This window comes from Bombyx mori, chromosome 12, assembly GCF_030269925.1.
Source record: "Bombyx mori chromosome 12, ASM3026992v2".
NCBI classification, from domain to species: Eukaryota; Metazoa; Arthropoda; class Insecta; order Lepidoptera; family Bombycidae; genus Bombyx; species Bombyx mori.
Window position 1 is genome coordinate 15989012 of NC_085118.1, and position 26216 is coordinate 16015227.

General features: G+C 36.3%; 1 protein-coding gene across 2 annotated transcripts in view; it reads right to left on the minus strand.

Annotated features, from left to right (window-relative positions):
* The window catches only part of LOC101743724 (CUGBP Elav-like family member 4), a 798506-nt gene that overhangs the window by 526439 nt on the left and 245851 nt on the right, over positions 1 to 26216 (minus strand). The window lies entirely within an intron of this gene.

The following is a 26216-nucleotide window of genomic DNA, read 5'->3' on the forward strand; positions in this document are numbered from 1 at the left end:
AGCTCTCGGGAAACACCGTGGAGGGGAGCTCATTTCATAGCCGGATAATTTAAAAAGGAGTCGGTGATAAGAGCTACGGACTAAAGTGAAAACATCTGATATAAAAGTTTTACTGAAAAATCTCAAACCATGAAGGTTCTATGTCAATTCGAAGTACCTATTACGACAGAACGGCAATTTCATACTTTAACCCCTATTATTTCTCTAATCCCAAATTTTGTGCATTTGGCTATTAGTCGGCATCTTAACATGCTCGCCCATATCTACGTCGAATTCGGTATCTGTCGAAATTAAATCGTCGCCTGCAGCTTCAGAGGAGTACGGCTTAAGTTTCACGCTTTCCACCCCTCACGGTACCATCGACGTAATTTGGCTGTAAAATTGCATCAACGATCCTTGAGTGAGAAGAGATTTGAGGTGAGAATGTTTATGAAAATGCCGAGTTTTGATAAATTATGACTACTCCGAAAGTTTACAAAATCAATTAATATACGTAGCTTGTTAATGACTTAGACAGACTTTTCAGATAACGATTAATCAATAATTGATATTTTTTTAAACCAGGACCTTTAACTTTATATTTTATTTATTTAGTGCTTAGATGGATAGACAATCTTACAGCCCAGCTGGCGTTAAGTAGTTACTGGAGCCCATTACATTTACAACGTGTATGTGCCACCCACCTTGAGATATAAGTTCTAAGTCAGTATATTTACAACGGCTACCCACCCTTCAAACCGAAACGCATTACTGCTTCACGGCAGAAATAAACGGGATGGTGGTGGAAAACTTATATTTCGTACTAATAAACTCTAGAAGGCTCTAAAGACCACGATGAAACTTCAAAATATCGTATCTTTCTCATAATATGAACTACGTGACATCGAAGCTCTAAAGCTCAAAAGCTATTGATCCTTCACGTTTTGATTCACACACTCACTCAAATGGTAAATGTGAGAGGAACAAAATTGTATGAAAAAGACACTGTTAAGAATTATCTCAATAAACTAGTCTTGCAAATATTTTATTGATTTCATTTATTATTATTTTTAATATGGGTACAGATTATAATGTTAACAATGCTATTTTTAATGTTTGTAACATTTTAATGAGCTTAAACCAATCTGTATCTGCAAGCTGAAGATATTTGCACTTTTTTTTATTAAGCGTGTCGACTTAATAACAATAAAGATAACAAAGAAAGAAAACTTAGAATAGATTTGGCATTGCTGACGTCCATGAGCGACGGTAACCACTCACCATCAGGTGGGCCGTATGCTCGTCTGCCTACACGGCAATAATAAAAAAAAAAGATAGGGGCACGATTTGTGTAAATATTAAGCAAGAGTTCACACAAAAAACCTTAATAAATCCGTAGTCTGCAAATATATAAATTCAGGTACGCAAAAAAAAAAAAACTAATTTGTCCGACAATATTAAAACTTGGAAGTACAGTCGAATAGTTTCAGAACGAGCTCCTTGCTAAAATTACCGTCTTGATTGCTCCCAAGATAAATTATTTCAGTCTTAAAGTCATTTCTTGCATTGATATAAAATAATGGATGCGACTTTTAACATTTGAAGTTATTTAAGATTATGTTTCTCACAATATTCCGATTTTTAAAAAGAAATAAGGAGAAGGAAGAAGAAGGAAAGCAGGTTTTTTAACTTAATTGAAGCCAGTGTGAGAAATTTTAGTATTAAAGAAATGACATATTGAAATATAACCATTTCACTATGCTACTGACGATAGCTACAGGGTGATTGAAGAAAAAAAACCTTCTTTGTGCTTATTTCGGTTGCAACGTAAGAAGTAAGATAAGATAGGATAGTACTGTTTTTATTCCAATATAATTAAACCTTCGAACAAATAATAATAGCAACATTAAATAAATAGTTGTAAATAGACATGCTTTAACAAAAACCGACTTCAAATAGAAAAAAAGATATTCTAAAATAAATAACTAAAAACAATAATCATCGAAATCGGTTGGCGTGATATTGAGTTATTGAGTTATTCATCTATTTGTGGCACACGTACTTAATGCAAATTTAAGGCTTATATGGTTTTCTCGTGGATACCGTTATCAGAATTGGACTAAATTGAAATGGGACGACAGTTGAAGCGTCAGCTTTGTAATAAAAAAAGAATCATCAAAATCGATTCATGGAGTAAAAAGTTATGAGGTAACAAACAAAAAAAACATACCAAAAACAAACCTTCTCCTTTTTTGAAGTCGGTTAAAAAATGGTAATCGCTTTATAACAGAATATGAGCCTTATATCATTATTATATCATTAACAAAGAAAAAATTACAGTTTTAAATTCAACAATGAATTTGTTCACACAATCACATCTAGCATATATTTATGTCTGGGTACCTCCTTTATAAATGTCGGGCTACTAAAAAGGTGTCGTCTTGGAACCAGACCGCGTCTGCAGCAAGCTGATAAATGTAGTACGAAGCCTTCGGACTTGAGCTCAATTTATATTAATATTTATACATTTTTTGACCCGTGACTTTGATCTGACGTGAGGTCTCCGGGTGACCTGTACTGACATTGATATGAAAAAAGGATAGGCTTAAAGATATTTCTTTTAGGATATTATGTTTTTCTTGTAACTTTTTTCTTGATAGTTTTATATAACGATTGTATCGCAAAGATCACTACGGTCAAGAGTATAATTTCGATAATAGTGTTAAACTTTCACCACCGAACCCCAGAGTAGCGCCCATCTTTACTGCTTGTAAGCACTGCACCCTTTTCAGAGTCTTTCCCTCACGATGTTTCCTCGTCTTTTAAGAAAAGCAATACCGTGCCTCTGTAAACGACTGATGTCCATAACCGACGACCATGGTATACATTCGCCTTCGAAGGTAGTTGAAAATAGTCTTCGTTCTAAATACATTCATCATCTATATTCTGAAACCGTACTTAGCATTTCCAAGCCTATTAGATTAAATCGTATAAGGTTCCATCGCATGATTTTATGAACGCAAAAATCTGACTTTAGACTTAAAACTAAAGTCAAATTTTTGCGTTCGTTCAAAGACAAGATAATAATTATAAATCCTGTTGCAATGAGATCCGTCTTTTTTTTTGCGATGACATTTCTGGAAGTAGTTTCAGTAGTTAGGGTTTACCACAATAGAAAGAAAAGGACATGGCTCACAACCCGTTAAAGCCATAAGATACTACTAATATGAGTCTACCTGATCGTTCATAATGGGATATGAGTATATAGCCCTAGCCACCTCCACCTGCTACGACATCTCCTAGCCAATCTTCTTGTCTTACTCAAACTCAATCCTAGCAGTAGTATTGATTCCTCAATTACCTTTTCCAAATTCTTCCAATACTTCCGTCTGTGATTCAACTGACAGTAGTACCGTATTGTACTGTAAATACCATAGGTAATTCTATAGATGCCATTTAGGTGAAAAGGTCAGCTATATTAAAATGGCAATGAGACTTTCATCTCCTGTTTTGAGGTGAACAGTGGTGATGAGTTCTGGCTACGAGATGTATTTCCAGGACCACATAATGTCTTTCAAACGACATCTAAGACCTTCGTGATTGATTCTGTTTGTTTGTTTGATTAAAATATGCTGGTGTCTATGAGTGGAAGAAAACTCTTAGGATCAGCTAGGCCATCGACATTCAATCAAGCTATGTTCATAAAAATGGGCATGAAATGCATAGTGATTAAACTAAAAGCAATGAAACAAAAAATACTTGTAGTAACAATTTTAAAATGAAAAGCAAACAAAACGTAAAACTCGTATTGTATTAAGACTCAATATTTTCCAATACCATACCATTCAAAAACTATACAAAAGGTTGTATGTATCAGTTAGTTGTTTTATGAAAATCACCGTTCAAACCGTTAAGCACAAAGACTTCTTTCCTTTTTCAAAAACTGGTACTGCAGACGTTACAGTTTTGATGCGATGCAATTTTACACTAATTGAACGGACTAGTAGAAAAAACATAACAAATAAAATGAAGCATATTTATGGAAATTTAATTGAAAAACGTTACTCAGCTGAGTGGTTTCAGTTCTCTTTCTGCATTTTGATATACTAGATACCGGATTTTTAAATAGATTTAACTTATTACATTTTCACTTTTTTAAGTTATTATATTTTCAAGTTTTATAGTATAACTGAATTGCCTCTCATTCTTTCGCTAGTAACATCAATCTAATAGTTAAACATTAACATAAAATTAAATTAAAACCAGCAAAGATTAGATATACAGTAACTTAAGTTAGAATTTATCGTGAGATTACAACCATCTATTTCTATCGCAAAGCATTTGTGCAGTTTAAACAAAAATAAATTATAATAAAATAAAGAAAAAAATTTAGGTTATCTTGCCTGCATTAACTTAAAAATTATATAACTTTGATGACTAGTAACCTTGGCGATCTCTTGTCGCTTAGCTCTATCGATTCGTAATTAGATTCGATTTTTCTTTCCGATTTTCACTCTTTCAATATACATATTATATAACTGATGACTGTTTGATGGTGCAGTGGTTAGCGTCTCTGACTTATGCATCGGGTGTCGTGGTTTCCAGAGTGTGTACCAGACTCATAATACAGGGAATCCTAAATTGGTGCTAAATGACCGTGCTTAATTTGCTCCTACTTATTATTAAAACACTTGTGAGTCCGCACGGGTAGGTACCACCACTCTGCCTATTTCTGCCGTGAAGCAGTAATGTGTTTAGATTTGAAGGGTGGGGCAGCCGTTGTAACTATACTGAGACCTTAGAACTCATATCTCAAGGTAGGTGGCGCATTTACGTTGTAGATGTCTATGGGCTCCAGTAACCACTTAACACCAGGTGGGCTGTGAACTCGTCCACCCATAAAAAGAAGTTATTCCTTCGATTTTTTTTAAGAATTTAGTCGCCATTAAATCCAGATACGTGCTGTCCTCTGAGCACCTTGTCAACCTAAATTCGCTGTAATAATGATGTTTTCAAAAAAAGATAAAACTCTCACACATTGTTGAGTGTTCGCACGACCGGAAACATTGCGTCGTCGCGAATTCGATTCCCAGCCCGTCCGGGAACTAAACATCGGCGTGGAAATGAGTCGGCTGCGGAAAGACTTACATTTTCCGCTTTATTGAATATTGAGGATGTAAACGGGGAGATTCTACTAACTGGAACAGACGTGGGTTTGTATATCGATGATATTTATTTACAAAACTTATATGGTTTTTATTATAGAGAGAGAGCGAGAGTATTCTTTATTGTACACCAAAAAACAAATAAACAGTGTTTTTTTTTTATTGCTTTGATGCATGAACGAGCTCACAGCCCACCTGATGTTAAGTGGTTACTGGAGCCCATAGACATCTACAACGTAAATGCGCCACCCACCTCGAGATATAAGTTCTAAGGTCTCAGTATAGTTACAACGGCTACCCCACCCTTCGAACCGAAACGCATTACTGCTTCACGGCGGAAATAGGCGGGGTGGTGGTACCTACCCGCGCGGACTCACAAGAGGTCCTACCACCAGTAATGATACCTACCACCTATTATCTACCACCAGATGATGAATTAAGCCCCAAATATTTATTCACTACTAGCTAACCCGGCAGACTTCGTTGTGCCTCAATCGATAAATAAAAGACCTAAACTGTTGTATATAATAAACTTAAAAAAAACAAAAGGAATCCGTCCGACGGGGGACACATCAAAGAAAAAACAAAATTGTTAGTTTTTATTTAATTCCGAGCATTTTCATATTTATGTACCTTTTAAAACTTCTATGGACTTCCACAAATTACGTCGCATTTACGTCGGCATTTACGTCGTAGCTGTCTATGCGCTCCAGTACCACTTAATACCAGGTGGGCCGTGAGCTCGTCCGCCCACCTAAGCTATAATAAACAAAAAATAATAATATAGATATTTAAAACCCAGAAAGAAAGCAAATCATTTTGGGCAGATGTCCGATGTGGGAATGGAATCGAATGGAATGGTGTAGCATCTATTGGTTAATGAAATCACATTATCAGTTGGGTAAATGATTTTGTTTGATCATCTACGCAAACTTAAAATACTAGCTTCGAAATTCCAATTATAAATTGAACCACAAAGCTATTTTTAACGGTAAACAGCGGCTTGGTTATACCCCTGGCATTTCCATGGGCGACGGTAGCCACTCACCATCAAGTGAGCCGTATGCTCGTCTGCCTACAAGGACAATAAAAAAAAACGTTTTTTTGTAACATAAATGTTACTATAACTATATAACTAAATAAATACGCAATGAATTTTAATTTCGTGATGCGTAAGCTCATGCAACACGGCTCGATCCTGAAAGCCGAAAATTTCATTTAATTATCATTATCTTGGCCTAAAACTAATCCCTTTGCACGGTCATCTGTTCCCCTTTAATCCGCATTAAACGCCGCAAGCTTCCCCTTAATGCGGCTTTGTCCTGTTTCTTTCTTATCTCGCTTCGAAATTTGTCTAGGCGATGCTGTAAAATAGTCCGAGCCGGGCGTTTGTTACACCGTACCGTAACAAATACAGGTAAAGTTCGATATTAGAATTTTATTTTTCAACAAGCGGCCCGCTCCGGCTCCGCTCGGGTCTTTAACAAAAAATTCAACGATATTTGACGTTGTTTTGTTTTTTTTTGAATAAAAGAACACTTATTGCGGCAATAGCGAGAGATATGCTGTCGTGATACTTTTTGTAAATAATAATGTATGCTACAAAGTCGTAGTGCATTATTTTATTCTATCATCAATAGCTTTCGCAGGGCACGCGATGTAAAGAATATTTTAGGTAATTTTTTACACCTTGGGTTACATTATTAGAGTTTTAGTAAGGATCCCTAATTTTTTTCAAAAAACATTATAGCTTATGTCACTCGGGAATAGTGTAACTTCCAAACAGTGAAAGAATTTTTCAAATCGGTTCAGTAGTTTCGGACTTTTCGGATACAAACAAACAAACAAATCTTTCCTCTTTATAATATTAGTATACCTATAGATTAAGAATACGATATCGGTTTATGGATTGAAGTTGAATTTTTAAATATGTTTTCCGAATTAAATAAGTAAGCTCTATTTATGGAAAACAGTATAGATTAAGAGTAAAACATAATTGTTTATGGGCTGTGGTTTGAGAAGCACAGTCTGTTTGATGCTAAGCATTTATTTTAATACCAGGGATCATCGCAAACCATAAAAATCATAGTGCGAATGTTACCAACACACCTTGAGTTTTTTTAACTACTCACTTAGTTATCAGGCCCCAAATCAGTATGTCCTGTGTTACGGGTATAAAAGACTGATAAATATAGTTAAATATGTTTAAATATTTATACATGTGTAGATATTGAACACACAGATAAAGAAAAAACAAACATATTAATCACACAATGTTTATCCCATGTGGGAATCGAACTTATGGCCCTCAGCGCAATAATTAGGAGCGCTAATTACTGTACCACCGAGTCAGTCAGATATAAGATCAAAGTACCAATTGAATTTTGAATAATCGGTGTCTTGAATTCCTATCCTAAGTAGTCGCGATAGGGAACATTGCCAAGGGTACAATAGTCGCTATGCCTAGCACCGCTCACAATTAAGATTGTAGGTATACGATAAAGGGAAGATCTTCTAAGGAGCGAGTGATATTGATCAAGGTGGCATTGACAATATCATGAATTTTCGGCCCTAAGAACACGATGCTAGAGTTCACAAACATCACGCGCGTCACTTATTCACACCGATTCAGAAAGGTATCATTTAAGTAACACTGGTAAAAATTTGTAATATCTTTCTATCAGAAATTACGCTACAGTGTAATCATCGGACGTTTTAAGTGGAAGAGAGCTACAGAGATGGCGCAGGCTACGATTTATTTCGACCGCAACTGTACAAGCCGTTATTGTTGCACTTGTTAAATTACAACTTTTTAATCTTAATTCGCACTACAGTTATTGTTGTTAGTTTTGTTTCATTAATTATTTATATATTTATTTGTGTCTATCTACTTTTTTTTTTTATTAGACGTTGTCTGATTTCTGAAGCAGGGCTTTAATAGGATAATATACGAAATTATGAAGCACCTTTTTAAATCTTCCACCTAACCTAAGCCCGTAGACAAAGTAAATGCCGCCACCAGCCTCAAGAAATGAGGTTGAGGGTTGTCAGTTTCAGTAGTTTGTTTCTGACAAACTGAATTTAATATTAATCAACGAATATGCTTTCATTGGGAGAATTTAAGAGGGTCACAATCTGGAACAGCTGATGGTGACAGGAAAGGTAGATGGCAAACGTCCCAGAGGACGCAGTCCCACGAGATGGTCGGACCAAGTACGATCTTCTCTGAGCATCAATTTCCATAATGCCCTTCATGAAGCAAAAGATCGCGGCAGATGGAGGGAAGTCGTATGGGAGAAACTGATGCAGCGGGGGAGTCTCGACCCTCAGTAATGAGGAAAACGACGCGAGGAGGAGGATGCTTTAATTGAACTGTGATCAAATAGGAGTTCTTTAGATCGCAAGCATCCTCGTACTCCACTGCATTTGAGAATAGTTTCAACTGCCGTAAAATATTCATTTGCTGGCTCGTGACATCGACGTTGGCTGGCTAAGTATGGATAGTCGTACAGTTACGACAATTGTCATATTAGTCACATTAATAAATAATAAAAAAATGAATACATTTTATATGTATTTTAAAACCAACTAAACGATAAAGTTATTATGATGTTTTTAGACTGAACTATACCGAGCGCCGTGTATTCGTGTGCTTCTTCTTCTTCTGAGTCGATCTTTTCATTGCTAAAGGTCGTGTCTAGTTTGAAATGTTGACCATTCAATGTACTATGCTTTCCTACGTCTTCCTACCCCTGGCAGACTTATAGCCTCGGTTATTGGTAGGTTGGTGAGCGTCTTTACCAGATCAGCCCATCGCGTAAGTGAGCGTCCGCGAGATCTTCTCCCGTTAACCTGACCAACTACGTTGAGTTATCAGGGTCTCTACGAGCGATGTGACCGAAGTACGTGAGAATACGTTGGAAGCAGATATCGTGTGCTTATATAGAATTTAAAAACTAGCTACGTAATATAGAAATCTATCCTTTTTTTTTTCTTTTACAGTACGTCTTGCGATCTTGATCTTAAAAAACTAGTAATACGCTCCCGAGTGCTAAGCCGAGCGTTGTAAGTTCGATTACCTTACCTTAAAAAAACATTCGAGTATCAAACAGGTCTACTTGCTTTTTATATATACATTTGTGGAAAGATCATTGTGAAAGAATTTTTGGACCAAAAACTCAACCAAACTCAACTTAAATACTATCAAGTAACCAACTAATAAGCTGTGAATACAGCAGATATGGCTCCAACAAACTACTTCCTGTTCAAATTACCACTTTGTAGCACCCGTTAGAAGGCATAATTCGCAACGTTCACTGAAAATTGCCCCGAAAAAAAATCGCTTAAAATATTTTGATGATTGGATTATTCGTGGGCGTAAGTGTATCGTTCCTAAATGAGCATACTTTGAAGGTTTTAGAATAAATTTGAATGAATAACTAACATATTGTACCTATATATAATACTATTCTATTTTATTACATTCATATTATTTTCCATTCACTTTTTTGGTAGATTAGTATAAAGTTTTGGAGCCAGCTGATCTGATTATTTACTTTCTTTCGACTGTGATGCAGAACAGATTTTGGATGTGTACGAATTTTGTATTTTTTTATAAAACAAGAAAAATAATGAACCCTATTACGAATTTTAAAATAAAATAAAGTTGATTCCGTGTTAATTGAGCGGTCACAGAGAAACGACAATTACGGCATACCCAGTAACCATCGTGGCGTAAAGCATCGTTATAACTTCCAAGGTAGTGGAAATTCCGAGTTATTGACATGAAATATTTACTTCAGTGCCTCAGATCATTGAGTTAGCGTTGCTTATATAACTTTAAACTTTGTTTTGTTTTGATCGAGGTTTTTATGTATTTGATATTAATAGTGGTCCCGCAGTAGTCGAAATTCGACTATAATTAATTGAAATTATAAGTTTGAACATTATTATGATTCTATTGTCAAATTCTATAATCACAGATTTCGCCAAGACTAAACTTTAGGCAATTTTTAATAAAGACAAACAATATTTAAACTTTTCTCAATTTGACCATAAACTATAAGCAATAAGAAAAGTTTGACAATACACAAACAGTATGCATGCGCGTGTGTGTCAAATACACGGTAGTGTGTCTAATATTTTTTAATTGATTTATTGTATTTTTTATGCATAATTTAAAAAAAATATTAGCCTTCTGCATTTCTTCTCTATATTCTCTATAAGTGTGGGAAATTACATACTGCTCCGTCCGCGCAGTTTTCGTAAAAAAGGATACAAAATTTTTGCTTCACGTATTAATATATAGATGTATTTCATTGTCATCATCGTCAGTCAATAGCAGTCTACATAGCAGGCCAGACATAGGCCTCTCGATTTGGGTGCTACTGAGCACGATCTTTCACTTCTCTCATCCAGCTCTTGCCAGCCACAAGCATAGATCGTCACTCCACCAAGCCTGATGGCGTCTTACACTACGTATGCCAATTCGCGGTCTCCACTCAAGAACATATTTACCCAAAGAGCTATCAGTTTCTTCGGCTAATATTACCAGCCCATTGCCACTTCAGCTCACTAACCCACTGCGCTATGTCGATAACTTGATAATGATGTAGGCTTAGACGACGAAAGGAAGATCTTCCACCGAGCGCGTGATATTGGTCGGTAGACCTACGGTCTGAATGTTGTTGTTCGGAACTTGTATATATGCAAGCTTATGTTGAAAATGTCGTAAGCGAGATTCAGGCATCTGTCAAATATCTTGCGTTGTATAATGGCTACCCGCCACAATGAGATAAAATATCAAGGTTTTTTTTTATAAATAGCTTTTCCCCTAGTTTCAAACTAGAATTCCCTGCACTACATAAATCAGATACTCATATTTCTACGTCTAAATATTTTAAGCAGTCAGACAATGGTAGCAAGCGTGTTCAACACACTAAGTTTGTCCAGTTAAACAAGGGAATCGAATTTATATTATACTATCGCAAACTCTCCAGCTTATGGCATGGAGGTAAATGGTTACCGTAGCTTTTAGACCTCTGTAATGGTGGGAGCATAGTCAAGCCGCTACCTACCACAAATAATTTGTGAGACCTTTAAAAAGAATATCACAAGGAAGAGGGTTCAATCAAGAGTCGTACCTTGTATATTGTATTGGTGTTTATCAAATCTAAAAGATATCGTTATTGTGTTGTACACGTGTAGAATATTTGTGCTCTTTCTCATAAGCTGTATGTTTTCAGCACGTGTCTTTTTGTGTGTGAAGATAATTGCCTTACAACCCACTTGATGTCAAATTAATAAACAAATTATTGGTACATTGGTTCTTTCAACCCGAACGCACGATCGATTCCCGGCGCCAAGAGGATAGACAGGCTCGCCCGTTGCAATTTGTTTTGTAATAAAGAACAACAATATAGAAAAAATTAGAGTACAATGTCATGTTCAATATAATTCTATCAAAAGTACATCATACTTGTTGACGCTATCTCAACGCTACCTGTCTCACATATTTTTTCCTCCCGCCACCCACTGACCTAATTCCGGGCAGGTGTCCTGCATCGCATAAGCATTTCAACCAATCACATACAAGAGTTTGTCAATTGGTTAACGATAATAACCAATAGTGGGCCTAGGCGTGGCGTGGCACGTTGCCAAAGTGGTACTGTACTGCTGCAAATTTCAGTGGGCACTTGTTGAGTCTCCAGATGAAAGAAGGCCCAAGAATTGTGAAGGTGTGGTTTCAATTCTCGATGCCTACTTGATTCCTGTTGGCTGGCTTCTGTCCAGGACTTGAAATGAAGATTGAAATTCAAGATCGGGCGACTGCTTGACTGAAAAGTTACTGGACTTTGGACCAATCTTTGTGTTTTTTTTTGTTTAGAAAACGGAGATGAGTTTGTGTAGTAATAAGTCCGCAAGAGCTAATCTTATGAGTGCTTATGATCTGGTGCGGCAGCGTGCAGACCTCCTAATGGTGAATAATCATCGTTGCTCATGGACATCAGCAATTGCAGAGAAACGGCCGAATAGTTACTGAGGTCTGTTCTCGGCCTTCGTTCCACAGCCTGCAGATAGTGTAGAGAATTTACTAATAGATAGATAGTAGACAAGTAGATAATAAGTGATGGCAATATGGTAATGCTAATTTACCAATCCAGGTTATGATTAATCTGCACAACTTTGTGAAGTTTGAGTTTTTAATCAATACTGTTCCTTTTCTACACAGACAACGGTATAAAATACCAGCTTGAAGTCGTTTACCATCAGCCGCGCTGTGCACTGTTTACAACAATAACGGAATAAGATATTTCCCGTCACGGTAAAGGCTAGCTGTCACTTGAAAAGAAATGATAGAACACGTGCTAAAAGACACATTAGGATTTCACTCACCTGTCAAACCAATCATTTTGGGTCAGGCATGCTTGATCGTTAGATTTCGTTGGCAGGCCATTACGAGACGTCAAAAGTGACCACCATCGACGCTTTTTGTCATCTCGTTTAACACTTGAATGACATTGACAGCTTTGACATATGTCAAGATTAGACCATATACGAGTTACTTATTTGTTGGTAAAAATAAGTTTTATTTTTATCTGACTTGAAAAAAACCTGAGGCAGGATGTCTATTTAAAACCTGACAAACTCAGCTGCATATATTTTTTGTTACATAGAATTGTTGGGAATTTTAAGCCTCTTATTCGACACAAATAATCATGTTATTGTTGTTAATTAGGGTACAGTGAAAGTATTATTATTTTTAAATGTTAAATTAGATTCCCGTATACATACGGTTAGAAATTAAAAAACAACTGTCACCAATCACAATTTGATTGAACAAAATAGTCAAAACTTTTATTTGGTGTAAATAATATTGAAACTGAAAGATTTTTCTTTCAGTTTCAATATTATTTACACCAAAATATATTACAGATTGGTATTAGTGAAATGGCTAGATTTATCAATTAGCTGACGGTCCATCCGGTGTTAATCCGTTACAGGGGCCATCCGTGCAAAAAAAAACCATAACAACGTGAATCCCACCTCCCACCTTAAGGTATGAGGTCAAAATTTCAATATAAAACAGCTGTTTCATCCTTCAAGCCAGAACGCATGACAATTTCGCAGCAGAAATAAACTTAGTCAATCTCTTTTTCTTCGATCTCAAATTCAAAATATACGTAAATATTCATCAAAGAATCACGTTACTGTCATGTTATGCCGCGATTTTAATTCCAAAGGAAAGATGACACTGGGCTCAGACTTACGCCTAAATTAAACTAGAAGAGGGTAAGCCGATATTCGTTCAGCTCATAGTTAGTTATAAGCAATAGGTAATCTGACATTCATAAGGGTTTTTAATTAAATTAAAACAATAACTTCCACTAACATTAAGTTTTAGTAACAAGTCTAGTATTTCTACCATATCTATATTAATGACCTACTTTTAATTAGTTGTGATACATTTTGACTACCGTAGCGTCAGGTGTAGTAGAGGTGCGTATGCTCTAGTTTTACTATTTTCAAAATTTTCCAAATTTCAAATTTCATTTCAACCCCCTAAAAGTCTAAAAGTGTGTAAAAAAATATGTTAAAGATTCTGACTGTGAGTTTTTCTATTAACTTCGGCTTCTAGAGAAATCCACGGTTGACCTAGTAAGTAGTTAGCGGATACTAGCGTTGTGCCCTCACTGTAAACATCAAGCAAATGAAAATGATGCAAGCAAAAAATCCAACTTAAAAATCAACTTCTAGAAAAAATTCAATGCTAACAATATGTAGTATGTTTTTTGAAATGTCTTTACTACTTCACTATCAACATATACTGATTAAAAACGCTTAATCTAAAGCATTAAGTTCGTTGATATACGTGTTTTGCTTTTAGAGTGATAAGTTTTCTATCAATATACTAATATTGTTTAAAGATACCCTATCGCTTCGGTGGATTTCTGAATTTAGCGCCGTATACAATTATTTTTATTGTTCTGTGAATGTAATACATTCATTGTTCCACTTATTTTGAGGTAGAACACAGTAACAAACATATTTATTTACAATTCGATTTAGAATCCCTTTTAATATTAAAATAAGAATAACCCAATCCTTTTTACAGCTTGCAGTTTTATTACGAAACCCCGAAGGGTCTGGTGATCTTGTTGGGAACATTATGAAGACAAATAACACACGACGTGGCTTGGCACCGTGCCTAGATGCGGCAAAACTATCTGCACTCACATTCTTTTACATAAACGATGGGCTCTGGTGTACGATACTAGCGGAAGCGTGGGAGCAAGCGAGATCAATTTTTTTAAAGATATAGTAATTCATATTAGTCATGACATAAAGTGTATATTTAAATGGCGTAGTTTCCAACAGTATTGAATGAATTCAGTACTAAAAGATATGTCCATTTTTGAAATAGATGAGGTTCATAAATATTATTATATTGTGGTCACCAAAAGACTTAGGTACATCATAACGTGATTTACATCAACTAACTTGAAGAATGTGTGTTTTAATATCAATCTCTAGCTGGGGATCTTTAATGTAAAAGCTACGATATTTGAACGGTATATTTGCAATTGCTTAATCCGATCGAGCGAGCGTCCTTGGTTCGTATGTAAGAGGGGAAGGTCCCTGGTATCGGGGTATCTCCTCAATCCAGGACACGCTTTCTGCAAGGCTACTAGTGTCGCTACTAGTGATGAAACGCAAGAACAATGGGTTTAAAGCGTCTAATTTATTTAACATGGTTAATATACCCTTTAAACAGGCATGTGTGATAATTTTTTCCATGGTGTTTCCTTAAAGTTACGAGAATATATCCACCAAAGGGCTTTGAATAATTTTAAGTAAAACAGCCCCTCAGTTTTGCGATTGCTAATATTGATGTGGAGTTTTATATTCAGGTTGGGCAAGTGAAACGGTTGATGAAGTGACACAAACTTGATTTTTTATTTCGTCTTAATCGTCTTAATCTATGTGACTAAAATATAAACGTCTTTCGTCTTCAGAGTTACACCGCGTCTGTCTGCCGTCGCATCCGGCAACTACCCTCTTCTCGCTTAAAAAATAAAACTAGGTGTTCTGTATTCGTTCGCCGTCTCTTTTACTTGCTAACATGACATCTCCTATCTCTCTCACTCAATCATGCTCCATATCTGTCATTAATCCATACCGTTCCGTTCCGCTTCTACATTGATAAGCGACTTTAACCACCACCTGACCAACCATCATTCTGTTCATCTGCTCTCGATCTTTATCATCTACTTACGCAAGTTTGCAATATGTTACCAAAAATTAAAATAAAATAAATCTAAAGTATCTTAACGCTCGTAACTTATACCAAACAACAAGATCATATGCAAGCAATTTGTTGCAAGAGAGACTATGTTTTTCTTTTCCACATGATGCCTGTATATATGGATAAAAATATAATCTATTTCATACTTTAGGTTCAATTATAGTTTATGGTATGCAAGTAGCGGTTTAACCATGTGAGTGCATTGTATAAGCAAGTTTAAACTATTCTGTGAAGCAAAAATAAGTTCTCTTGGTATGATAAGGAAAGAGAGGGCTTTGAGAGCCGTGGTATGTAATTCTAACTTTAATGTTCTTTAGATTACTGCATTCACGCAATATTATTTATGACTTGGGTAATTGATTGAAGTCAAACGGGTCTTGAGCTAATCAGAACTTAAAAAAAGCGCTGTCATGTTTTCTTACTCTACTAAGCTTGTATCTCTCGTTTCGTAAAGTTATAAATAAATCTCGTTTGCTGATAAAATTCAAATTCACAGGTAACTTGTTGACGTTGTTCTAAGCAGAATTTAGAATAAAACATTTCATACAATGTCTGTCTGTAGCAGAACTTGAATGATGTGCCGGCTTCCGTAACAATATTCGTTTTAATTAACATTGGACGCCAATGTACGTACAAAAGACAGTCGGAAATCCGCTCGGGGGTTGCGAAAGGAACTTTAGAGTGTACGACACGATTTATGATGTTTTTTAGTGTATAAGTCATTTTAAATGAAGAATATGGTTTAGTTTTTGGTAAAAGTATTCTCAACTAAATTTCGTTACCACTATAACTTTTTAGTGGCAAAAAAAATTGCTGGAAACGTTCTGTGGATGAGCGCAGTGGCTCCGGGTAGTATGGATGAACACTACTTCGGTGGCGGGCGGTACTTTGGTAAAAACAAGGTGACGAGATCATCTCAAACAATTCCTCAGAGCACTCACAATGCAAGTTTTTTTTATTCTACGTTTCGATGGAAGATTTGCTAGTGAAATTCCTACAAATGAATAATAAGTCAAAAAGGTTTTCCCTCCCATCTAATCTAAACAATATTCAACTATCTTTTGGCAGAGATCTGAAGTCATCATAGCCTAGGGGATTAGGCACCCAGTTTATTCGAATAGTGAGAAGCAACTACGCTGGTATTTGAATCTCGCAGGCCTTTACTAATATAAATAAAATACGTACTTAGTAAATAACTTCTACGGTGAAGGAACAACATCATGTGATAAGAATTATCAATCAGGTCGGATTTCCGGCCGAGAGGGATAATGGACCGGGCTATGTCGGACTCTGGTGCCTCCAGAGAGGAAGAGGCAGACGATGAGGACCAAGATGTTAGCACAGGGTGGCCTTTTTCTGACGTGAAGTGTTTCAGTTTGAAGGGTGGGGCAGCGGTTGAACTATAAAACAGAGACTTAGAACTCATTTCTCAGTGTTTTTTATTTTTTTTAATAAACACAGTTTTAATAAAATATAAATAAAAAAGTCGTACAATATAAAAGTGAGTCTCGTTAAATTATTCGGGCCGTGTGCGGGGGCGGCACTCCCATTGACAAAGGTCATTCATATTGTAGTTCACGCTTGGCCGCTTCCTCTAATTCGAATTACGTATACTGTACGTCTCACTGTACGTTAGCACTACATAACTCGAAGCATCCATGACCTGATCATAAGACGCCCGGTTTGGTTATGTAATTTCGTGGTAATTTGGGTCGACTTTAAGACGATGGGTGTTTTCGTCGAGTGATGTGACTATGCCGAGCTCAATCCGATGGTAGTTTCACGGCGAAAATAGACTATGGTAAACATAACAAATAACAAGCCCGTCAGTAACAATGTAGGACTAAAATATATTTTTATGAAAAAGAAAATTATTTTTTACAAGAATTTACAGACTAGAAACAAGGATTTTTTTACGGACATTTTTTTATTGCCTTTGTAAGCAGACGAGCATACAGTCCACCTGATGGTGAGTGGTTACCGTCGCCCATGGACTTCAGCAATGCCAGGGGCAGAGTCAAAGCGCTGCCTACCGCTTAACACTCATGACATGCAGAAAGACAGCCTTTACTTTACTGACCGATCGAGGATAGAAGGAGGACGATCTCTCGAAGCGTATCCGATAGGGCAATTTACACACTCCAAATAAAGCAAAGCCTAAATAAATTTATATTAATAAAAGAAGTACGACTACAAACTGTTTGGATTATTCGATGAAGACCAAAAAAAATAATTAAGATAACGTATTTATTTTTATATTTTAATATAATAAATAAGTGAATAAACTCATTGGCCCATCTGATGTTAAGAGCTCATAGACATCAATCATTACGCGAGAAGCCATTTTTACCTTTCAACCCACCATGCGACATGAGGTCTGAGTCACAAATATATCTTCTGTTAAGCTGAAATGCGCTGCTGTTTCGCGACCAAATCAAGCAAGGTAGATTAAAGCATTTTTTATTAGCTTCATTTGTATTTCTCTATTTAAAAACGTTTTTTCAACGTAATCTTTACTAATATTATAAAGCTGAAGAGTTTGTTTGTTTGAACGCGTTAATCTCCGGAACTACTGGTCCGATTTGAAAAATTATCTTAGTATTAGACAGTCATTTGTTGAGGAAGGCTATAGGCTTTATAACATCACGTTAAGACCAATACAAGTGGAGCACCAAAAAATAATGTTTCACAATCGGGTGTAAATACCTCCTTAACATTCTATAATAAAAAAAAAATCACTTTCTACGTAAATGAAGTGGGGGTAAAATTTAGCGTTATGCCAAAGTAACTATTCCACGTGGACGGAGTCGCGGTCAAAAGCTAGTTTTGAATAACTTTAAGAAGCTGAATAAGTACAAAATTTGCTTACGTATAAAAGACAGATGATAACACAATAATTAATTTAGTCTGATATTATGACTAAGATCTAAGCCTAGGACCAGAATAAAAAAGGTTTGCATGTATGCTTTTGTAGTCATATTTATTTTTTTTAAATAAGAGCTAATCCCGCAATGTAAGTAGAGATCAACCCTACTCGAAACACAATTTATAGTCTGAGGACATATTGTGTTATCATATCAATGGTACATTAATTACTCCCCAGGGTACATCCACAATACCGCGCTGATGACAGGTTTATTATTGAACCAAGGGAATGTTTAGGCTTTAATTGATCATATTATACTAGGTGTGTCTGCCGGTCTCACACGCGGTGACGTGTAACTGACTAATGACTTATCTCGTACATTTAGAATTGAAATGTCTCGACTAAATTTAAAAAAAATTAAGTATTACTAGAGGCCCCGCAGTAGTCGAAATTCGACTATAATTAATTAAAATTGTAAATTTGTACACTATTAGGATTGTATTTTATACTTCTATAATCACGAATTTCGCCAAGACTACGCTATAAAAAATATTAACATTTAAGACAAACAATATTTAATCTATTCTCAATTTGACAACGACGTCAAGAACAAAATTTTGACAATAAATAGTATGCATGCGCGTGTGCGTCAAATACATGGTATGTAGTGTGTGTAATGTTTTCTTTATTGATTTAATGTATCTTTTATGCATTATTTTAAAAAAAATATTAGCATTGTGCAATTCTTCTCTATATTCTCTATAAGTGTGAGAAATTTCATTCTCCTCCGTCCGCGCAATTTTCGTAAAAAGGGATACAAAGTTTTTGCTTCACGTATTAATTAAGTTTTTTTTTTTTTATTGCTTAGATGAGTGGACGAGCTCACAGCCCACCTGGTGTTAAGTGGTTACTGGAGCCCATAGACATCCACAACGTAAATGCGCCACCCACCTTGAGATATAAGTTCTAAGGTCTCAAGTAAGTTACAACGGCTGCCCCACCCTTCAAACCGAAACGCATTACTGCTTCACGGCAGAAATAGGCAGGGTGGTGGTACCCACTCGCGCGGACTCACAAGAGGTCCTACCACCAGTACAAAACAGTACAGTAATTAAGTATTATACTTTGAACGACTTATAAATATTTATTCTACCAGTTCATAACTTTAAACTCTAAGGTATGCGTTTAAAGGCTTAAATTATAAAAAAGTCGAAACTGAAAAACTACAATTCTTCAATTACATTTTTGGCGTTTACCAATAAACAAGAATTATGTATGAAGTCACTTCAACTCTATAGGTGCAATGTGTATTTTTTCACTTGTCTTTCCATCGGTCCCTAAGTTACGTTTGATAGCTTTTGAAGTTTGCCGAGCAAATATCTATATATATAAAAATGAATTGCTGTTCGTTAGTCTCGCTAAAACACGAGAACAGCTGGACCGATTTGGCAAATTTTGGTCTTGAATTATTTATGAAAGTCCAGAGAAGGTTTAAAAGGTAGATCAATATGAAAATGCTCGGAATTAAATAAAAATAACAATTTAGTTTTTCCTTTGATGTGTCCCCCGTCGGACGGATTTCTTTTGTTTGTTTTAAGTTTATTTTATACAAAAGTTTAGGTCTTTTATTTATCGATTGAGGCACTACGAAGACTGCCGGGTCAGCTAGTATTGTTATAAATATTTGTTTAGCAAATAGCGGTCCTGGTTTTGTTGATGTCCATGACTGACGGTGATCACCCAGCATCGGGTGGGTCCCATGCTGGTCTGTCTGCCAGGGCAATAAAAATAACTTACCTATATAGCCAATATAGGTCACTGATGGAATAAAAGGAATACCAAGTGCATTGTAGAGCCGTTGACTATCGCTTAGATCTTTTTTTAATAGCATTTGAGGAAAGATATGTCACGTGCACATAAAAAATACCGTAGAAGGGAAGACATTCCAGAGTCGAGTATATGTCATAAAAGATCAACTTCCACTTTTCTAGTTAGTACGCACGGACTCTGTTTTATGTAGGGTTTATGCGGTGGTAAAGTTCTGAAACATTCTTCAGAACACTCTTCGGTGAAAATGCGGTATAGGGCACAGAGTGATCAGAAGTGTCTCTGTAGGCACCGAGTTTATTTTATTTTTTGCACTGGGTGGGTCAGGTACCAAACGATACGGGAGCTGTCGCGCTAAATCAAAGCGATTAGGAAAACTTCTCATTTGCGCATATCATGTTGAAATTTTTAAACGTTTTTGGAGTTTTATTTCTTTCGTGTTGACTGGTTATCTGATGTTTAAATAAATGTCACAGTCTATATTGCGGCTTGAGGTTGACGTCTCATTTGCCTTCAGCTAAGGGTTAAACTGCTTGTTTGGATTGAAACACTAGTTGCGTAAACGTATTCACGTCAATCTGGTAGTAATATGGTCACTGGAGTACTTAGAACTCATCCATAGAAGACATTAAGAATAAACAGTCGTGGTCGGGCGCTCTGTGAGCTTACATTGGTACGACCACCCCAGCAATTTCGGCCGCGAATCAGTGATATGTTCCAGTTCGAAGGGTGGCGCAGACATTGTCCTATACAACTAGGACTTAGAACTCATGGGCTTGGGTAAACTTAACCACAGCAACTTAACCACAACAATAAATAAAAATCAAATTAACATATTTATGCTTGTACTATGACCATGTTATTCAATCCAAACTAAAAGAGTTAATGCATACTTAAAATAATTTTATTAAAAGACTATTTTACATACACATCGAAAGCCCTTGCCTTACGTTGTTGAATAAAAATAAACTCATCTTACCTGAAAAAAGAAACACATTCGTTAGTCCTGTACATTTTTATTAAATGACGCTTTTTGTCGAGTTAACTAATTTCTACCCTAAAACAAGACTATTCGAGAATATAGAATAAAATCAACTATGAGCATTTTGAACACGCATGATGCGCACTCTACAACCGTTGGCTACGAGTGATAGTAATGCTGCCACTGCATTACAATAGCTTTTACTGGTGGTAGGACCTCTTGTGAGTCCACGCGGGTAGGTACCACCACCCAGCCTATTTCAGCCGTGAAGCAGTAATGCGTTTCGGTTTGAAGGGTGGGGCAGCCGTTGTAACTATACTTGAGACCTTAGAACTTATATTTGCAGATGTCTATGGGCTCCAGTAACCACTTAACACCAGGTGGACTATGAGCTCGTCCACCCATCTAAGCAATAAAAAAAAAGAATACTAATAAATCTAAAATAAAAACATGCCTTAATGGTATCGGTTATAAGCAACTAACTCTTATTATTCAGTAGAGCAGAATATAGGCTGATATGTTGACTCCCCACCACACCCTCGGGTCGAAGCTCCGCTTTTTAGGCATTGTGGTTGTTATTGCTCCATTAAGCTTTAATGACTAAAAATGGCCTGGCACACCCTACTCTACATATAGCAAAAATAATTTCTTCTCTACCAGTATAAGCTGATAAAAATACAATTATCAATTAGCAAAAGCTTTTGATGTAGAGTTCTCTATAAACAAACAGACATTAATACTCGACTAATTAACCAAAGTATCGGAACAGATTATATTACGGCATTTAATCTACTTAGTTGTCTTGGTAACGGCGTGAGCGCCAGAGGGCTGCTGTGAAAACGAGAGCGCACTTCAGCCTCTTGAGTTTGTTGTGAGCTTTATGTTTTTTCCCCACTCGCTTTTAAAGCTTTTAACGACGGCAATGATAGCTTAATTTGGTGTATTTTTCGTTTCATATTTTCAGCCTTATTATAGTGACACTATTTTATGTATAAAAATAATGGTTTTTTGTGTGTGTGTTTGTTGTTTGTGTTAAAACATTAAAAAGGCCACTACGAATCTCGAGACATGAGCTCTAAGATCTCAGTTTTAACAGTATGACGGCTGCCCCACCCTTCAAACCGAAACGTATTACTGCTTCGCGGCAGAAGTAGGCAGGATGGCGGTACCTACCCGTGCGGACTCACAAGACGTTTTACCACCAGTAAATTTTCAATGCTCTAAATGAACGAGATCACAGTTTGTTTGATGTTAAGTAGTTACTAGAGCCCACGGATATTGCGACGTGAATGTCGCCATCTACTTAGAGATGTGAGATCGAGATATCATAGTAGAATCACTACCATCCAATAGCGCACAATTAGGCAGAATAGTAGTATAAAGCACGTGAGAATAGCACTCAACAAATAAAAAATGTAACTCGCCAAAAGCTAAAAATGAACTCCTCACGAACAGAAGATTATTTATGAACTCCTTGAGCGACAAAATAATAGAGTGTCATCTTGACGTTATAAATGATTCAGATCATCTCACGCCCTAACCACTGGTCCGTTTCCAAAGTAATAGTATGAACGATTAGGTTTTAAAGAGATTTTCTGCGATGAAGAGTGTTTTCAAATTTTAATTTATTTAATATTTTTTAACATATTTTTTATTGCCATTATATGAAGAGCCTACGATCTGCCTGACCGTAAGTGGTTACTGTGGCTCATGGGCATCAGCAGTCACATGGCCACAGCCAAGCAACTATGTGTGGCTAAGGACTCTCGTCAAGCCAAATGTGAAACAATGCATTGTATTGTTAACCCGAATATTACTCAAATCGTCATAATGATTTCTTGAGATAAAATGAAATTTAATGACATATTATTATGTTGAATTTAGATAAATAGTTAAATAAAATGAATTATGTGCATTGCAAAGTTAACATAAATTCTATCTACGGCAAAATGAAGAGGATTGACACCTCATTGCCCATAGAACCTCTTCATTGCCATAAGTAGCTTAAAAGCTTTGAGAGAACATATTAACAACTAGCTTTATTAAATTTAATCATACATCACGATTTATTTATTTATTATTATTGCTTACGTGGGTGAGCTCACGGTACACCTGATGCTAAGTGGTGACCGGAGATACCTACGACGTAAATGCCACCACCTACCTCGAGACATAAGTTCCAAGTCTCAGTTTAACAGTACAACGGCTGCCCCACCCTTAAAACAGAAACGCATTACTGCTTCACGGTAGAAATAGGCAGGGTGGTGGTTACCTACCCTATTTTATATTGAACTAACTGCTTGGATCGTCTCATGATCCTGATATTAGCTGGTTACCGGAAGCTATTTACATTATCACCGCCACCCCTATAGACACATGAACTCCAAATTTTTGTTGGTACAATTACTCTCCCGACCTATAAGCTGCGAGTCGTGACTGGTTCGCGACAAAAACGAGCAGGTTAGTAGTAGCACCTATCCATGCCCACTCACAATACGTTAAATATGAGTTTTCGAAGTAACTTTTTTGTTTTGAAGCTGATAAATTACAGAAACTTATCTACTTCACACATAGCTGAAAGTTGACCATTAGTGACGTCACATCAGCCACAGCTCATTTGCAGCTCGACACCGTTCTTACATTTACCAACATGAAGCTTTATGCATCTTATACGTCATGTTTCTTTCACTAAGAGCGTAGTGGCCTAACTTAATTTCGCTCATCTATTACTTTGCTGACTTCAGTTTGGGCTCACCTCTTTTATGACCATCATCATCAACACCAGCCTGTATATCTCCACTGCTGGATGTAGACCTCTCCCACAGTCCGCCACAATGAACGATCCTGTTTTATATTTTTCCTCTTATTTCCCCACCTATTAAGCCGTGAACCAGTAATGCGTTTCGGTTTTAAGGGTTGCCGTTGTAACTATACTGAGACCTTAGAACTCATATCTCAAGGTGGGTGACGGCATTTACGTTACAGGTCTCTATAGGCTCCGGTTTCCACTTAACACCAAGTTGGCTCTGAGCTCGTCCACCCATCTATGCAATAAATAAATAAAACATACCCGAGCAGATTCACAGCATATCTGTCATTAGGTAAGATAAAGAAGCCTTTATTAACAACCTAAGATAAAGCGCTATGCAACAGAATTGGCCCAATATTTAAAATGATAATAATAAAACTATTTATTTCCACTCCAGAATGGGCTTAGTTGATTTAGAAATGAATTCTTATGAATTAATATTAATTTGGAAATCTAGAATCTTAATTAGAATTAGAAGTTCTGAGTATACTTAAATGCTTTTTGGGTAGTCTTGTATTTAAAAACGCCGTAAAACTACTTTAAATTTCGCATTCGATAATTTCATTATTTAATAACTTCTGACGTTTTAAATGATTACAGTTTGCAGGTTAATTTTTTTTCTAGTAAATGTTATGAGATGGTTACGTTTTTAGTACTCAGAAAGATGACGAAGCAGAAGAAGGAAATTTGACTTGAGTTGTAAGAACACACGTTAGAAGTTAAAAAGAAATGTCAATGGCATATTTTAACAAAATAAGTCCAAAACGTTAAATGTATTTGTAGCAGGAGACAGGAACCGGTACAAAGGGCAGGAAATTGCTTATCAAGAGTTGGCAGTAATCAAACCGTTTGGTTTCTTCCAATTTAACTTGTCTGCGGACGTTGGAGGGTTGATAATGAGATCTTTGTTATAACGTAGCAGAATAGGATTCTGAGAGAATAGTTTCTGAATTGCTGACGTTGATTTAAAATGACGCAAATTTTATATAAAGCTTGCTTGAATTATTTACAGTTCAATTCCAAAATTTGGCTGATATATTTTATTATTTTTCATTTTCTACTACTCCAACTACTACTGCTACTACCTAAGCTACCGAAGCTTCTAGATCTCACAACCTGAATGCCATCACTCAGCTTACGACTTGAGGTCGGTGGTTCAATTTTATTCTATAATCACTGGCTCAGATTTAAGATCGGAAAGCCTAACAAGATTATTTCGTCTCATAAATAAATAGAATGACAATACCTACCCGTTATAGTTAAAAATATGCCCTACTCGTAAAACGATCAAAGAGAACATCCTAGCTTGGAGCAGTGAAAACTGGGAAATATGTGTAAAGCCATGGAAGCCTTAAAATCAGTCATTATTAAATATTACTGAAATTTGTATTTGGATCAACAAGGTGGATATAATATTGAGCTTTAAGCACAAAAGCATTCTTCTCTGCTGCATCACAAAGGCAAAACTATTTAATAATAAACTTTTTTCCCTATCGCAAAATATTATATTTAAGCATTGGAAAATATTATAGAAAAATTTTCAATGCTTCGTTCTTTTGATAAACTTTATCGATTTACTGATAATTTTACTTCTTAGAGATGACGATTTTATTGATTGAAATTTTTGCAGAAATGGGCTACAGTGTTGGTCTTAATGTATAAAGCCTTATTTACTAGCCAACGAAAAGAGTTGTGATTGGAATGCAATTTAGACTTATCAACATAGACTTTGTTGGTTTTACACACAACACGCGAGCCATCATAGTAGTCCGTGAGCTTGTCTACAGTTACTAATCACCTATTAAAATAATATAGATAAAAAAATATTGAAATGGTGTCGTGGGACTCCGGATAGGACTGAAGTTCCTTGTTATAAAAATATTAATTTTAAGTTCTATTCGAGGTTTAAAGAAAATAATTATCCGGGTATACATTTTTTGTAATGATATTTTTATTGATAAAAATAAAAATAATCGCAAGGGTCAACCACTCCGCAGTGCAATGGAGTAGCCTCGCCCTGGGGAACCGCCTGCATGATTCAGGAATTATTAAATTTACGTGCAGCGACATCTGTTGATAACGAACTAAAAAATCTTACGTTACGGACGTTTTTTCCTGGTTAGGGTACCCCTCCGGATCGTCCCTTATCTCTCTATCACAAAACCATATGGCACAATAGTACAAGCAGAAGACGTGACTTTTATCCGACCTGGACGGGGCAACCCAAAGCCACCTTCGCTCGAAACATGTCTTGTCGGATCCCCCACATTCACTTTCGATGA